Below are 18,503 nucleotides of genomic sequence, written 5' to 3'. Positions count from 1 at the left end.
TAAGTAGAAATAGACTCCCACTGACCAAAAATGGGAAAATTTTAGCTCAACAAGAGAATAATGGCTACAATTGATAGAAACACATCATATAAAAATGTGTAAGTTCAGAATAAGACAAGCTTGTCCACTCTTGCCTCTTCAGTATTGTACTAGAGATTCTAGCCAGGGCAAATGGTGGGGAAAAAAGAAAGAAGGAAGGAAGGGAGGAAGGGAGAGAGGGAGAGAGAGAGGAATGAATGAAGGAAGAGAAAGAAAAAGAAAAGGAAGGAAGGAAGGAAAGAGGGAGGGAGAGAGGGAAGGCGGGAAGAAAAAAAGGAAGGAAGGAGAAAAGCATTCCTCTTGGAGAGAAAGAAGTAAAACTATTTTTATTCACTGCTAAAAAATGTTAGAACTAATAATCAGGTTCAATATAAAAATGCATTTTTATATAGTAGCAATAAACAATCTGAAAATGAAATGAAGAAGATAATTTCCTTTACATCAGCTACAAAAACAACAAAATACTTAGGAATAAATGTAACAAAATGATGCAAGAATTGCACACTGAAAATTACAAAACAATGTTGGAAGAAATTAAAGAAGATTTAAATAAATGGGAAGACATCCTATGTTAACAGATTGGAAAAGTTAATATTGTTGAGATATCAATATACCCATTTTATCTATAGATTTGACACAATCCCTGTCAAAATTCCAGGTGGCTTTTTTTTCCCAGCAATTGATAAGCTGATCCTAAGTTTGTATGGCTATGCAAGAGAATCAGAACAACCTGAACAATCTTGAAAAAGAACAAAACTTGTGCACCTACATTCCCAAATGTTCTCAGATCATATATCTGATTAGGGACTTGTATTCAGAATGTATAAGGAATTCTTACAGCTCCATAATAATAGACAGCCCAATTAAAAAATGGGTGAAGATTTTGAGTAGACATTTCTCCAAAAGAGATAATGAATGGCTAAAAACATGTAAGACCATGCTCAATATCATTAGTTATTAGAAAGATTTAAATAAAATTCATAACGATATATCACTTCATATCCACTAGAATGGCTATAACAAAAAGGACAATGATAAGTTGATGAAAGTGGGGAATCTGGAAACTCATATGCTGCTAGTGTAAGTGTGCAAAGTGCTGTCACTTTGGAAAAGAGTTTGACGGTTCCTCAAAATGTTAAACACAAAGTTACTGTATAACCCAGCAATTCCCTTAGGCAGTTATCTGCCCAAGAAAATGAAAACATACGTCCACATAAAATCTTGTATGCAAATGCTCATACTAGCATTATTCATAGAGCTAAAAGTGAATACAACTTAATGTCCATCAACTGATGAATGGATCAGCAAAACGTGGTATATCCTTACAATAGAATGTTATTCAGCAATAAAAGGACGGAAATACTGATACAGTATTGGATACAGTACATGGATGAAACTCAAAAATATGTTGCTAAGTGGAAGAAGCCAGTCACAAAAGACCACATATTGTATGATACCATTATATGAAATACCCTAAGTAGGCAAATCTACTGAGAAGAAAATATGTTAGTGGTTGCCTAAGGCTTGGTGGGCAGAGACCCAGCAGAATGTGAATGATTACTAATAGGTACAAGGTTTCTTTGGGTGATGATGAGAATATTCTACAATTAGATTATGGTGATGGTTGCACAACTCTGTAAATATACTAAACACCCTTGACTGTTGTAGTATAAATTGTGAACATTATGGCATATGAATTTGTCTCAAGCTATTTCAAAATTTCGTGAGTGTATATAATGCTATACATTTAAAAACAATGATTAGCGTTGGAGATTGCTAGGGTATCAACTCTTACTCTAGGAAGAATAAAGCATGTTTCCTGTTTTTCCTTTCAAACTGAGTTTTTAGGTAACAAAATAGTTGGTGAAGGGAAAGTATTCATTACGGGAGAATTACAACTAATAAAGGCAGAAAGATACAGAAATAGAAAATCACCATATTGAAACTCTCATCAGCAATTTCAAGAACTGAGGGGTGCCTGGATGGGTCAGTTGGTTAAATGTCCCACTCTTGATTTTGACTCTGGTCATGATCTCATGGTTCATGAGTTTGAGCCTGTCCTCAGGCTCTGTGCTGATAGTGCAGAGCTTGCTTGGGATCCTCTCTTTCTCCCTCTCTCTCTGCCCCTCCCCCACTCACATTCTCTCTCTCCCTCCCTCTCTCTCTCTTTCTCTCTCTCTCCCAAAAATAAACTTAAAAAAAAATAAAGAAGGAACTGAAAAAAATAACCATATTTTAAATTCACAAGAAAAATTAATGGAAATTACAGAACTGAAAAATAAAATAACTAAAATTAAGAACTCAAAATAGTATAGATACAGCTGAAGAGAGAATTAGCAAACTGAACAGCAAGGCAGAATGATGCATAGAAAGACAAAAAAAAAAAAAAAAAAAAAAAAAGAGAAGTACCTCCCAGAGGGTAAGACACATATATGATCAAATGAGAAAGTCTAACAGACATTTAAATGGTGTTGCAGTAGGAGGGGAGAGAGAGAATGGTGCATAACAATATTTTAAAAGATAATGGTTGAAAGGTCATACAGTTTTTAGTGCTGAGGCTGCCATTTGGAATAAGCATTGTGGATCATATAGAAGTAGATGAGGTAGTAGATTTTCTGAGGACAAAGAATGAATAAAATCTGGGATCATGCTCCTTCTAGAGAGACAGGCAGATATTTAAAGACAACAGTTCGGTACAGGGATTTTTTCAAGTTTTATTTTTAGTCCCTTGTGATGTCCATCTGTATTTCCTATTCTTTGGTTTCCTTAATCTTTATAATAAATCGCCTTTCACTTAAGCTTTTCTTGTTTAAAGTAAATTTTTAAACTCAAAACGAGTATCTTCTTACAGCTTTATTGCACTGGTTAGACATCCTTCTCTTGTTTTGTACCTTTGTGGAAATGACACTATTTTATTAACATGTATGCTCTTTGCTTTTGGTTTCAGATTATGGAAGCATCTTTCTAGTCCAATATACAAAGGGCTTTTGTATGTTAGGAATGGATGTGGGATTTTATTGGATATCTTTTTTGTCTTTATAGAAATGGCCATATGGATCTTTTTTTTTTTTTTAACTTCAACGTATTTTTGTGGTGGTTTACACCAACAGATTCTCTACTGTTATAGTAGCCTTATCTAACTGGACTAAACCTTACTCAGTTATGGCACATGATTCTTTTAATGCACTAAGGTATGCATGTCTTTCAATTTATGAATATCCTTTTAGAATCTGTGTCTGTTTCATTCGTTTGGACACTGGTCCTTATTTCTCTTTTTTTCTCTTGTTTTGGAATCAAGATTATGCAAACCTTGTAAGATGAATTAGAAACTCTTCATCTTTTTCTCTATTCAGCAATAGTTTTAATTCACATCAGGATTATATATGTCCTCCTCTGGACTTTGATAGGACTGTCTTCAAAATCTATCTGAATGCAGTGTCTTATTTTGGAAATAGTGCTTTGAAACTTTTTCACTTTTTTTCTCCGAAGGGTTATTTTTCATGAAATTTTCTATCTCTTCCTGGTTTTTCTCTGATGATTAAAATTTCTAGGCACTGTCCTATTTCATCCAGATTTTCAAACCCACTCACATAGAATTGTATTTAGTAGTTTTTCCTCTATGCTATGATTATATCTCTCTTTTCACTTCTAATGTTATAGACTCATGGTTCTTTTTTTTTTTTTTTCTTTTTTTCCTGCACACAGGCACTGGGAATTTGTGGTTTTTGCTGGACATTTGAAAGCCAAAAATCTTGATTTTATTTATCGATTCTACATTTTGTTTGTTGTTTAATTTTCATTGCTTTTTGCTTTTATCTTTATAGAGAGATGAAATCCTCTTTCTCCACTTCATTTTGGTTTATTTTGTTCTTTTCTTCTTATTTTTGAATGCAAATTTTAGTTTAGTTAGTTACTTAATTTCTAATTGCTTTATTTTGATGCTGTTCTTTATTTAAACATAAGTATGAAGACAGACACCTTCTCCAGAGAACTGAAAATTCTAGCAGTGGCTAACATAACTGTAGTATGTTATCTTATTCGAGGAATCAATCTGAGAGAATTCATATGAAAATATGCAGTTAGGGGGCCCCTGGGTGGCTCAGTCGGTCAAGTGTCTGACTTCAGCTCAGGTCATGATCTCGCAGTCTGTGAGTTCAAGCCGTGCATCAGACTCTGTGCTGACACCTCAGAGCCTGGAGCCTGCTTTGGATTCTGTCTCCCTCTGTCTCTCTCTAACAACCATCCCCCCACTTGCACTCGGTCTGTCTGTCTCTCTCAAATATAAATAACATTTAAAAAAATAAAACAAAATATGCGGTTAGATCTGCAAGAGAGAAAAGATTGTTGTTAGTCTCGTAAATTAAAAAGATGTCTTTCTATGAAAACATAAAGAAATTTGATGACCATGTTTCTCTTTTCGTTTTTGCCACTTGAGCTTAGGATTATCCAAATTCCCATTTCCTAAAACTGCTAATTCAAAAAAGGTATGTTCCCCCAAGGAGCATCTTTCTTTTAAAAACCTCACCCTGCTTAACCAAAATCTTTATTATTAATATTATTTGACAGCTCTCATTTCTTTCTGACCAACCAGTTCTCCAAGTTCAACCAACTTTCTGCATAAACATTTAAAATTTTTCATAATGTGGAAAAGTGATTCATTTTAATTGAAGAGAGCTTGTTCAGAATTTCCAAAATGAAATTTGAGCTTACACAAAGAAAGCCTCAGACTGAAAGGCTAATTTTTCATAAACTACTGAAAAGCGGACACAGAATGGATGTCTGTCTGTGACCTTAGCATTTGTGGTTTCTGCTGCTGAGCTGAACAGCCATTCTTTATTGTTCTGTGACTCAGCCCTTGTGCATGAATACTTACATAAAACAGAGGCACACAGCAGGGGAGTTCTTCACTAGTTTAAATTGTTTATGGTTTCTTTTGTACCTATAATTCACAATTTAAGTATTCTAAAGTGCATTTGTTTATATGTTACTCAGGCTCAACAGTGAGGCTTTTGAGAAATTCCTATGCACTATTACCCTATGAAATGTCTACTTAGCATGGAAAAGAAGGCAGTGGGGGGATGGAGAATGTGACTTTATGCCCCCGGAACATGTTCAAGAAACTCAGACTGTTGATGGGAATCTGAGGAAAGAAATGATTCCTGGAAAAACTGAAAGAGCAGTGTGAAACAGGTGCTTCAGTAGTAGAGAAGATGTGCAGGAGGAAAGAGCCTGGGCTTAGGAATTGGACAGAGGCACTAGTAACTCCCGAGTAATGAAGAATTAGGCCAGTGAAGAAACGTGGCAGTTGTGTGCTTGGTGGAGAACTGGAGTGAGCAAAGTTAAGAAGGTGTAAAATGGCGTGAAGAAGGGCATGGCTGAGGCAAGTGTGGGCAGGACAGGGTGCAGGAGACGAGGCTCCGGTCAAGGAGGACCTTGTATGCCACACCAGGAGGACACTGGGGTGTCCCCGAGAGATGACATAATCACACTGGAGTTGGAAGAAAGTTACCCTGAATGCAGGACGGAGCGTGGATAGGGATGGGCAGGGTGCACGCAGGCAGATCATTTAGGGGGCCCTTGCCGTAGTCTAGCTCATGAAGATGGTCCCTGGCAATGAAGGACTCGCCATAGGAGTGGCAATGAAAAGCAGACAGGTTCTACGATACTAGAGGCCAAATCACTGTTGGATCTGGAGCTTGAAAGAATGGAATGGTTTTTGGCTTCTGGCTTCACCAACAGGGTAGGCGGTAGGTAATGCCATCACTGAACAGACCGTGTCTACAGAGGCTTCTGCAAGGTGCAAGCTACATAGTTACGCATCATGGAAGGCGTGAGGAAAGTGGAGAAGGCCTGAGCTAGCCACCTGCACAGTGAGTGAGGAGGCTGGCCAGAGGCTTGTTAAGCAGTATTTGTGTCCACCTGCAGGTGGGAACCACGAAGGGAACTGTGTACGTGGTTGTATGATTTTTTTTTCCCCTGGCCTTGTGAAAGAAATGAATGCTGACCAGTGCCCTGACGTGGTCAGATGTCCCTTAGACCAAAGCAGGGAACACGTAGGTGCAGAAGTGTCCCATCTGACAATAAGCAAGGGACGGAAGAAGCCCAATTGGCTTTACCAACGGATGAATAGATAAACAAAACATGGCACATACACACAATGGAATAATATCCAGCCTTATGAAGGAAGGAAATTCAGATGCATGCTACAACATGGCAGGACCTTGGGGACATGATGCTGAGTGAAATGAGCCGGCCACAAAAAAAGAGAAATACTGCGCACTTCCATTTATATGAGTTTCCTAGGGTAGACAGATTCATGGACAAAAAGCAGAAAGGTGGTTGCCGGAGGTTGGGAAAGGTATGGGAAGATAAAAAGGTTCTGCACAATGTGAATATACTTAGCACTAGTGAACTGTGCACGGAAGAATGGTTAAGTTGGTAAATTTCGTGTTATATGGTGTGTTTTGATGTGTGTGTGTGTGTGTGTGTGTGTGTGTGTGCTTGCCACAATTAAAAAAAAAAAAGACATACCATAAGCAATAAAAACGTTTAGCCTGATTTACAATTTAAAAAAAAAAAAAGGTTGCCTCATCTGATGAGGCTGAGCAGGGTCAACCCACCCGCTCCTGTCACCTCGTTCGCCTTCGCTGGTCCTGGGGCCAGCTCAGCCTGGTGTCTGCTCCCTTAACACCTGGTAACTGACATCGGCCATGACCTGAGGATTCACACTGGCTTTCTGCAGCGCACTTTATTTTTCTCATGGCCTCCCCAGCACTGACTCAGATAGGAAGGGTGTTGGGTTTTGTTCTCAGCAGCTTGTGGTTGGTGAATGACACAGGTGACTGATTCCTCTTGTTAACCACACAAACCTATCTTGTAACATTTAGCAGAAGTCCACCTCCACGGTTCATTTGCACACCACCACATTTTATTAGGGGTTGAGGGAAGCTTAGTGGCGCATGCAAGCCCTTGGCACCTACTGTTCAAGATGAGCAAATTGGTGCCAGAGGAAAATGAGGAGAGAAGCATGAAGAAACTTCAGAGTTAAGGATGTTTCCCCGAAGCGCATGCCGGAAGGTCTGGTGCGGGTGGGAGTGCGCCTCGCCTTTGACTCTGAAAGTACTGGGGATCCCAGCTGTGAGAAAAACGCATGGTTGCAAAGTCTACCGCGTTCCTAAGACTCTTTCAGTAAATACTTACTAGCAATTATCGTGCTGCAGCCGCCATTTGGCTCTGAGAACACAGCAGTGGACAAGATAGGAGGGGTTTCTTCTCCCAGGGGATCCCATTTTAGGTGGAACTAGAGAAAAAAAAAAGCAAGAAACAGAAAAGCTAGTAATAAGGGTTCTGAGAGGGTTAAGAGAAGTGAATGTGCTAGAAGGTGGCTGGGAGGGGACATTCATTTGGAAGGTTAAAGCCCCTGAGCTCTGGGCAACCACAAAATGCCTGATCTCAACCGTCCGGCAGGGAGCCTCAGGGCAGCAGGACCGATGGTACCAAGGAGTGACTTTAGCTTATTTGAGGAACAGAAAGGAGGCTCCTGTGGTTGGAACGTGGGAGGCGAGGGTGAGTGCGGTCTGAGCTGAGGTCAGAGGCCAGCACTGGTCGTGAAGGGCTTTATAAGTCAAGGTTTGAATCAAAGGGCAAAGAGGAGGACTGCAGGGCAGCAGGGGGAGGGGGGGTAACAGGATGTGATTTATGTTTCTAAGAGGCCGTCCTGGCTGCTGTGTGATAATTGCATTGTAAAAGGCGAGTATGAGAACAGGGAGGCGCATTCGGGGGGCATTTGCTACCATCTAAGAGAGAGATGACTCTTGCCTGGATTAAGTTGATGGGGCTGGGTCGGATCCCTTAGGGAGAAGGGTAGGGCATGGGACCAAACGCCGGGCCCTCCAACAACCAATCCCTTACTCAGGAGACCTTAACCATTTCTAGGTCTGAGACCCAAGAGAGCAATTTCTCAGGGAGGCCTTATGAAAGGGACACTTGGGAACAGCAGAATTCTTCTCAAAAGCATCACTGCGTTCTCCCTTCTTCCCCCGGCCACCCCCCGTCTGCCCCTCCTGGGGCCTCTCTTGTGCCACAGCGACTGGAGAGTGTCCAGCACCTGCCATGGCCGATGCAAAACCCAAGGCAGGGTTGAGACAGGGAGCGGGGAGCCAATTAATTTAAGGAGGTGGGGATTACGAGGAGTAATCTGTTGGGGATTACGAGGAGTGAGCACTAGCCAATGCATAAAAACCTGTGAATGACAGGGTTTGTCACTGAGGAAGATCAAATTCCAATTTGATGGGCAATCAGCGAAACCAATGCACCTGTGCGGTGGAGACAAAGGATGACAATATTAAGTGATGTGCTCCTTCCCTCCAGAACTCAGACGAGAAGCCGTTCTCAGTTGGAAAAGGGCGGTTCGATTCCACCACACCCTGACTTGTACTCGGTCCTTTTCCCATCTCCTTTCTTTTGTCGTACGTCAAGTAACTGGCTTTTGTGACCAGGTTTATTGTGCTATTATTATTTTTTTTACTAAAGGGTCATTGATGTATTCTGTTGACATCCAAAGGAAATGGAGGGGAGAAAAAGGTTTCTGTAAAAAGGCTCATTCAACTTTTATTTATTTTTATTTATTTATTTATTTATTTATTTATTTATTTATTTAGTGTTTAGTGTTTAGTGTTTTTTAGTGTTTATTTGTATTTATTTGGAGAGAGAGAGAGAGCAGGGCAGGGGCAGAGAGAGAGGGAGAGAGAGAATCCCAAGCAAGTTTCATGCCCAGCTTGGCACCTGACGCGGGCTTGATCCCATGATCTCAAGATCATGACCTGAGCCAAAATCAAGAGTCAGATGCTTAACCAACTGAACCAGCAAGGAGCCCCACAACTTTTATTTTTATATGCCATTAAATTATTTTGCTTTCATTGTTTGACAAGCAACAACAACAACAAAATCCTTTGCATACTTTATCTGCTTAGAGAATTCCAATGGATTTCATTTATCATTGTAAAACCAAGGACAACTTAAACATTTTACAGTCTTTTGTACATAGCTGTTACATGCGGGGAATCTGTTTTTAAGTTGGAACACATTTCTCGGAAGGAAATGAATCCTAAGTAGCTTTTCTTTTAACTCAAGTGTCTTATTTAAATAAACTTTTTGTTGAAAATAATATTAAAAAGCCCATCATTGCAGCAGGAGAACGGTGAGGCTGTTTTATCCTGGCTTGACCAGGATAAAGTTTGGCAAAGCGGGAAGTGTGAATAAGCTGCTTATCTGTGGGGTAGCCCAAGCGAATATTCATCACCGTCTCCATGCTGCAATCACCTTGACCTGCTGGGTTGGAGGCACACCATCCCTTGGTTGCTGTAGGTGATCATTGTTTTGGAACCCGGAGGATGAACCAGGTGGCCTTTTGAGGCACCTTGCAGCCCAGGGATGGTTGGAGAGAGAGCTCACTCGGGCCCTGTCGACAAGAGGGCTTCCTGACAAGAGTCTTGAGGAACTTTGCAAAAAAGTCTCCTAGTTGCCCTAACTCTGCTGTCTTCCAGGAGAAACAACAGTAGAGGCTGAAAAGAGGAGATTTTTACCTTTCCTTCATTGGGTTTTTGGTGTAATAGGGCATTCTCCTATGAAGTTTGAAATAAGTCATGGCTGTGAGGAGACCATTTCTGACTTTCTGCTTACTTTGTGGCCCCGAACAAGGCTGGACCATCTAAATTCTTTTTTTTTTTTTTTTTTTTTTTTTACATTTACTTATTTTTGAGACACAGAGAAACGGCATACGTGGGGAGGGGCAGAGAGAGAGAAGAAGACAGAATCCAAAGCAGGCTCTGAGCTGTCAGCAGAGAGCCCGACGCAGGGCTTGAACTCACAAACCGTGAGATCATGACCTGAGCCGAAGTCAGACGCTTAACCAACTGAACCACCCAGGCGCCCCAAGGCTGGACCATCTAGGATGTTATCGTATTTCCTCTCCCCCTTTATGTATTGGAAACTCAATATAATACTCAAATATGTTCAGTTCAGTTCAATGAGTACTTATTTTCTCTGTTTGTTTTATTTTATTTTATTTTATTTTATTTTATTTTATTTTATTCTATTCTATTTTATTCTATTCTATTTTATTTTATTTTATTTTTTTCACTCTTTTAAGTGTTTATTTTTGAGAGAGAGAGTGCAAGTGGAGGAGGGGCAGAGAGAGAAGGACAGAGGATCTGAAGCTGGCTGTGCACTGACAGCAGAGAGCCCGATATGGGGCTCAAACTCGCAAACAATGAGATCCTGACTGGAGCGGAAGTCAGACGCTCAACTGACTGAGCCACCCAGGTGCCCGTCTCTGTGTCTATTTTAACTGAATATCTGATTTGTAATATATTTCACTGTTCTTATAAAAGCAAAGTTACACAAATAGCTTAGGCTCCCCCCGACCTTTCTGACCTTACTCGATGAACCGTATCTGTCTGATTAGCCACCTAGCAATTAACACACAGTTCAGGCTAAGTCGTTGAAAACACTGATGTATTAATTTAGTCAGTCAGTGGATCCTAAGAGGGGATATTTAGGTTTGGAAAAAGCCGTTTTGTGTGTTTGTTTTGTTTTTAACTTCAGAATTGTGGTGACACATTTTTCAAACAATTGCATGACGCTGACTGTATGCCAGAACCTGTTCTAAATGCTTCATAAACATTAAGTTTTAATTTCAGCTTTGAAACAAGCCTCCTACACAGCAACGATTATTATGCCCATTTTACTGACGAGGAGATCAAACTTTGCAGAGAGTAAGATCACCGAAGATCCCACAGCTAAGAGGCAGAGATAAGATTTAAACCCAGGTTCTTTTGCTGAGGCCAAGATTGAGGTACTGTTGTTGTTTTTAAAGTGTTTTACTTGGAAATAATCCCAAATTTACAGAAAGGTTGTAAAGGAAGGTGCAACAAGGAATATCACACTTCCTGAGATTCTTTGTTAGCGTATGTAACGTTCTTCTTCTGAGACGCAAATACCCACACGGTGGCCCTTTATCCTAGAATACGTCAGTGCGTATTTGCTAGGAATAGGGCTGTTCTTTTGCGTAATCAGCGCATGTCTATCTTTAGTAAATGTAGCACTGATGAGATACTTCTATTCATTTGCTGTCTATATTTCAATGTTGACAGTTAACCCAGTAATAAGGTCTTTTCTCATTTCCGCCAGGACGGGCTCCAGACTAGTTCTAGGTATTCTCGTTGTCAAATCTCTCTTGCCTCCTTCATCTGGACACATTTCATCCCCTTCCCGTGTCTTGTGTGACCTTGATATTTTTTTTGCAGAGTATGTTTCCCCTCCTGCCTTTAACAAAATAGAACAAGCATTCTTCATCTTGTGTTTGATGCCTTGTCGCGATTAGGTAAGGAGATTCAGTCCTACATAGGAGACACGGTGACCGGCTCAGGATCTTATCTCTGGAGACACACGATATCTGCCTGCCCCTCGCTGGTGGCGGTGGCTCGGATCACCATGCTCCATCAAGCGGTTGTCTGATTTCTCAGACAAAATAATTACTATTTTCCCCTTGCCGCTAATAAGCCGTCTGGGGGGAGGCTGAAGGATGTTCCTCTGCCACTTGGAGGCACCAGTCATAGGGAGACGCGTATGCGTGTGAGGGTGGAAGCAAGTTCTTCCCTTCCCTTCCGCGGGAATGTTACAAGCGGGGAATATGTGCTCCTTCCACCTGCAGCTGGAAAGTCCGCACATCTTTTGTTGTGATTTCCAGTCGTCACAGGGCATTTCGTTAGGGCTGAGTTACTGCTCGCAGGTAGAGCTTTGGGGCTTTGATGTTTCTGGGCCCTGATGAGTCAAGCTTGCATCTGTGAAATGATAAAGCGGCTGAGATGCCTCCCGAGAGAACAAGGAATGGGATCCTCACCCGTAATGTCTGAGACCACATTTCAGGAAAGGGCACCGGTTCCTTGAGGGAAGGCAGACAGCAGCAGAAATGGAAATCTGGACTGACTTCACATCCAAACCTGGGAGACGTTGCAACGAAGGATTGATTTAGGGTGTCGGAAATCGCCAGCGGAACTGGTCCCAGCCCAGAACCCTGGGCAGTAGGCAGAATGGCTGTGAGCCCAATAGGACTGACCCAGCCCATCCTCCTAGAGAACATCTTGACTCTGCGGAAGGAGAAGCAGAGCCCTGGTTCTTTACACACCCATGAGCATCTGAGCTCTTACACAGCCAAAATATTTCCCACGAATACATGTAATATTAAAGATAGTATGCTAAAAAGAGAGGATAGCGAATAATCTAGGTAGAGAAGATTAGACGAAAAGTTAGAACCCATATACTCAAGCCGTAGGTTACTAAATAGTTACTAACACTGGCATCGAATTTGTCTCAGAACTTCTCTATGGGAAAGGCAAAAAGGAAAACATGATCAATTAGTTAAAAAAAAATCTCACTTCCATGACAAAAAACTGATCAGTTACTCAGAAGAGACAAAACATTCCCGATGCTTAAACGTGAATACGTCTGTCTTTGCTTTGCTTTGCTTATTGGTAATAGAGCTTTTCTTGAACACTTAGCCTCTTGTCAATTTTCTCTGTAATTGATTTTTACTTCCAGGTCCCGTGGTTGAAAGGTCTGTAAATGCTGTGATGTCTAAAGATCTGAGTACCAGGATGGGGAAGAAACAGAAGTGGCGAGTCCCATCGAGAGAGCACATAAGGTAACGTAACAACACAGTTAATCCAAAACCACGGATTCTAAATCCAGGGACAGAGGGTTTGGCCTCATTACACCAACTTGCAAGGGAGTCCCCTGGAGCTGTGCCCGCAGGGAGCTAGGAAACAGGAAATCCCACCTCAGGAGATTGCTGGCAGCGAAATGGCAGTCACCCAGCAACAACAACCACCACAACAAGAAGGCACTAAAAGGAATGATGGAAAATCACTTACATGAAGGGAAACAATGCAACCGGAACTTATGAGTACTCTAAATCCTGCCCTTTGGAGGGATTTCAGATTTTATTTGTGATCTTTAAGGATCCTGCAAAGTCCTTTTGGTTCAAAGGGCTTCTCCAGTGTGGGACTGGTAGGAGACTTTCGGGGAATAGATTCATTCATGTGGTCAGTTAGCCAGTCAGCAAACATGACTTGAACTCCAGGCCATGAGATGGAAAAGAAGAACTCCAGATGCCCTATGTCTGAAATATACAATAGGATAGGGACAGGTGCAGGCAGAGAAATAAGAGCAGTGCTATGTGTTTCTAGAGCACTGCAGAATTCTTTTAAAAGCTTTATATTTGTAGGGCGCCTGGGTGGCTCAGTCGGTTAAGCGTCCGACTTCAGCTCAGGGCATGATCTCTCGGTGTGTGCGTTCAAGCCCCGCATCGGGCTCTGTGCTGACAGCTCGGAGCCTGGAGCCTGCTTTGGATTCTGTGTCTCCTTCTCTCTCTGCCCCTTCCCTGCTTGCTCTCTCTCTCTCTCTCTTTCTCTCTCTCTCAAAAATAAATAATAAAAACATTAAAAAAAGCTTATATGTGTAACATCGAACAAGGTCTGCGTTAGCATCTCCTGCAAAAGCAGGGTGATGGCAGAATCTGTCAGAAAAGCCAAATTGCCCTTCCGGACTCTTTGTTTTCCCAACTCACCACAGGGGGGTGCTGTGTGAGGCTACCCTGAGGGCTCCCGAGTGAACTCTGCTTTAGATCAGCAAAATGGTAGGCACTAAATGAAAAGCTTCAGAACCATCGTAGGTGGTGTCCAGATAAAGCCATTGTTACCTGGAGTGAATGAGCGTAGGCCATTTGCAGTGGCAGGGACATAAAGGACTCTTGGAGGGCCCTTTCCAATAAGGGCGGCTGCCTGGGAAGTGTAAACACGCAAGTCTGGTCCCCTTTGCAAGCGACAGGACATGCTAACTTTTCTCCAGAACGCTTTCCTCCACACAACAGGCCCCCACAGGCCCTCTTCTGAAGGTTCTTTGCAGACCTTTTGTTTTCTTGCTTGTTGATTTTCCTTTGCAAACAAGACTGGGGGACCCATTATTCAACTAAAACCTTCTTTTGTCAACTCTTAGGTTTTCTCCCTAGTGTTGATTGGATGTCTAGACAGATAGGTGGAAATAATTGCCCAGGGGGAAGGACAACCTTAACTCAAGTGGTCCATTTACATTTTTACATCCTCCTAAAAATACACCACACCAACCCCTTTGTCTTGGTAGTTCAACGTTGTGCAAGACTCTGGAATATGTTGCTTCTTTTTGCAGTGTTTAAAATGTCCCGTTCAGAACCATTGTTCTTCGAGACTTCAACTTCTTTGATAGGGATTTAAATCACAAAGGGCTCAGGCAGTTCTGAAAAAACCCTCTGTTATGCTCCCTGGGTCATAAAGGAGACTCATAAACTGCTTTTGCGTGGTAACTGTTGTGGGGGAAGTGTAGATAGTGTCTGATGTCTGATGGTATCCTAACTGCCAGGCGGGCCGGAGAAAATTAAGGGTATGTTTTCATTTAACATCATTCCTTGCTGACTCTTGTCTCCCTGGAAAATTGTCCACGAGGAGACAAACGAGGGTGCCCTTTCTGTTAACTCAGTTTTCTTAATTATAGTTGGTAGGAGATGGGCTTAAATCGTGTTGTGAGGTATGGGCTCTGTCTTCCCTCCAGGCGGTGGAGGAATTTGTGTCAGAGACTGGTAACAGTAAACCCTGAGATAAAAGTCAGCCTGCCCAACTTTTTCTGTTGCCCCTTTTAAAGGTTTCTCTCCGGTGTTCTGGCCTCTACTCATTAAAACCCTTTCAAGGTTGTTTTTTTCTTCTCTTTTCTTGCTTTCAAGCACAAAATAAGCGTGTGCCTACACGTTCAGGACCTGGGAGGAAAGAAGGGTGGGCTGAACGGAGTCTTCCCGTGGTACTGTTTGGGGTTTCTATGGCCTTGTTTATTCCCTCTTTTGCCTAGCCTCGGGGTTCAGTGCCAGGCTGGGATAGTGTTCACCCCAGGCTGCTTTCATGGAGACGTCCAGAACTGTGGTGCTTCCTAGTTCAGAATGGGTCCACATCCGTCCCGATGCCCAAACCAGAAACCCTCAGCATAGCTACCCCTGCATCAGGTGCCATGTGCAATTCATCAATCGTGTTGATTCCCTCTCCTATACACCTGGAGTCTGTCTGCTTCTCTCTCCCTTTTGGCCCAGGCTCCCTTCGCCCTTTCTCCTACACGGACACGAGGGCTTCCTAACTGAGCTCTCAGGATCCTCGAGGCCCGTCCTCACCGCCTTCCACCCTACCAAGTGCTGTGTTCAGAACACGGCATCTGTTATCATGACGGCCGCCTTTTCGAGAAGACTTCCCAAGTGTTAAGCAAATGGGAATCCTTAGAGCAAATCCCCGGACAGGCCAGGCAATCTTTGACTGTTCTTTCTCTTTCTCTCTGTATGGATTTCATTGTCCTCTCACTTTCTTGGGTCCCGTCTAAAAAGTACTTGTATTTTAAAGCTCTTCGTACAAGATTGACCTTCACTTGGGCTTTTGTCTGTAATCTGCCTTAAATTGTTTCCAAAGCATGTTTACTTTTGGCTTCAAACAAAGCAAAGCAGAGAGCAGGACTTCCATTTCCTTCCTGCCCCCGCTGGGGCACCACACATTTGCTGAGCAGGTAGAGACCCTGGCTGGGAGGCTGGGCGACTGCTCGGGCTGGGGCCGCCCTTGCCTTGATGGGCACAGCCGATCCGTGCTGTGGCGGCCAGGCAAGAAATGTTCAATGAATGCATGAATCCTTGTTTTTCATGTCCTCTGGTGAATGGCAATTTCTTTTGTCATCCTTCCTCAAAAACTGTGAAGAATGTGGATGTGGTATGTGGGGAAACATCTAAAGCCCAGACAGACTTTTAACTGACTAGGGGAGCAGGAAACTGTCTCTGTCTTCCTGGTGAGTCTTGAACTAGCCCAGGGTTGTCACTAAAAAGCTGAACTTTCTTATTTGCCCTTTTTTAAAATTTTTTTTGGGGAGGGGCTGCCAGCGTTTCTGGTGAATTAATTGGCAGTATTGGTTTGACAAAAAAATGGAACATTAGAATCAGTTGGGAAATGCCTTACCTCTTTTGAAAATCAACTTGATTGAGCTAGACGTACCTGTGAGGACATGCACCCGTTTTGAGTAGATATTAACATTTCCATCGTAGAGCGCAGATATAACACATATGTATGGCCCTGAAATAAAACGTGTCCGTCACACCAAAAAGTTCCCTCGTCCTCTTTTCCGAATTATCCCCAACTCCCACCCTTGCAGGAAATCACTGATTTGATGTCTGTTACTGCCAAGTAGATCTGTGTTTTCTAGAACTTTGTATATATGTACTCTTTATTTGGGTGGCTTTTTCTCAGCAAAATGTTTCTAAGGTGGATCCATCCATGCTGTTACATGTGTCGTTAATTCACTCCTTTTATTTATTTATTTTTGTTTTGGTTGCTTTCTTTTTTTAGAGTTAACATCGCACTATGTTAGTTTCAGGTGTACAATATGATGCGCCAATTCTGTATGTTACGCAGCGCTCATCATGATAAGTGTGCTCTTAATGTCCTTTGTCTGTGTCGCCCGTCCCCACACTCACCCCCCCTCTGGTAACCATCAGTTTTTTCGGTGCATCTCGTTTTTGATTTGTTCATTTGTTTTGTTTCTTAAACTCCACATATGAGTGAAATCGTACGGTATTTGTCCTTCTTTGACTTATTTTGCTTCCCATCATGCTCTCCAGCTCCATCCATGTTGTTGCAAATGGCAAGATGCCATTCTTTTTTATGGCTCAGTAATATTCCTTGTATGTATACCACCTTCTTTATCCATTCATCTATTGATGGACATTTGGGCTGCCTCCATAATTTGACTATTGTAAATAATGCTGCAATAAACATAGGGGTGTATATATCCTTTTGAATTAGTGTTTTTGTATTCTTTGGGTAAATACCCAGCAGTGTGATTACTGGATAATATGGTAATTCTATTTTTAATTTTTTGAGGAACCTCCATACTGTTTTCCACAGTGGCTGTACCAGTTTGCATTCCCACCAACAGAGCACGAGGGTCCCTTTTTCTCCACATCCTCACCAACACTTGTTCCTTGTGTTTTTTATTTTAGCCATTCTGACAGATGTGAGGTGGTATCTCATTGTGGTTTGATTTGCATTTCCCTGATGAGAAGTGGTGTTGAGCATCTTTTCATGTATCAATTTGTCATCTGTATCTCTTCTTCAGGGAAATGTCTGTTCATGGCTTCTGCCCACTTTTTATTTGTTTTTAGAGAGAGAGAGAGGGAGCAGAGGAGAGGGACTGAGGGAGAGAGAGAATCTTAAGCAGGCTCCATACTCAGTGCAGAGCCTGACACAGGGCTCAATCCCACAACCCTGGGATCATGACCTGAGATGAAATCAGCAGTCGGGTGCTCAGCCAGCTAAGCCACCCAGGCGCCCCTTGTGCCCATTTTTTAATTGGATTATTTGGTTTTTGGTATTGAGTTGTATAAGTTCTTTATACATTTTGGATACTAATCCTTTATTGGATATGCCATTTGCAAATATCTTCTCCCCTTCTATAGGTTGCCTTTTTGTTTTGTTGATTATTTCCTTCAGTGTGCAGAGGCTTTATATTTTGATGTAATCCCAATAGTTTATGTTTGCTTTTGTTTTCCTTGCTTCAGGAGACATAGCTAGAAAAATGTTGCTATGGCTGTTGTCAGAGAAATTACTGGCATTCACTCCTTTTTATTAATGAATACTGTTCCATTGTATGAATAGACCACAATTTATTTATCCACTCACCTGTGGATGCCATTGGATTGTTTTCCTTTGGGACTATGATGAATAAAGCAAGTTAGTTTTTTGTGTGGACATACATATTTTAATTTCTCTTGGGTAAATATGTATGATTGGAATTGCTGGGTTATATGGTAAGTGTATGTTTAACTTTATAAGAGATTGCCAAACCATTTTCCAAAATGGTGGCACCATTTTACATTCCTACCAGCAGTGTAGGGAGTTCCAGATGCTCCCTGGAATAATCTTTACCAGTTATTACTGGTAATTGTTTACTTGTTCTATTAATTACTGAGGCAGGAGTATCTAAATCTCCACCTTTAATGACAGATTTCCCATTTTTCCTTTCAGTTATATCAGTTTTTGCTTCATAAATTTTGAAACTTTGTGATTAGGTACATACAAAATAAATAATTTTTTTTATGAGTTGACCCTTTTATCTTGCAGTGTCCTCCTTTGTCCTTGTTCTCAATTCTTTGTCTGCTAATGTAGCTGCTCCAGCTTTCTTTTTAAATCAGAATGTGCACGGTACATCTCTTTCCATCCCTTTGCTTTTAAACTTATATGTATATTTTCATTTAGTGCAGGTGTCTTTTAAATAGTATATAGCTTAGTCTTGCTTTAAAAAAAAAATCCAGTTTGAGAATCTGACTTTTAATTGGTGCGTTTAGATCATTTAGT

At 41.7% G+C, this 18,503-nt stretch overlaps 1 long non-coding RNA gene across 1 annotated transcript in view; it reads left to right on the top strand.

Moving 5' to 3' along the window:
* Nucleotides 1-10,188: 10,188 nt before the first annotated feature.
* The window catches only part of LOC109249643 (uncharacterized), a 32,424-nt gene continuing 24,109 nt past the window's right edge, over nucleotides 10,189-18,503 (top strand). The window contains exons 1-2 of the long non-coding RNA XR_002072689.2: nucleotides 10,189-10,894; nucleotides 12,640-12,742. This is a non-coding gene — a long non-coding RNA (uncharacterized LOC109249643). The remainder of the gene's footprint in view (nucleotides 10,895-12,639; nucleotides 12,743-18,503) is intronic.

Source organism: Panthera pardus, unplaced genomic scaffold, assembly GCF_024362965.1.
Source record: "Panthera pardus isolate Hobbes unplaced genomic scaffold, ASM2436296v1 HiC_scaffold_17, whole genome shotgun sequence".
Classification (NCBI taxonomy): domain Eukaryota; kingdom Metazoa; phylum Chordata; class Mammalia; order Carnivora; family Felidae; genus Panthera; species Panthera pardus.
This window is presented reverse-complemented; position numbering and strand designations above follow the sequence as displayed.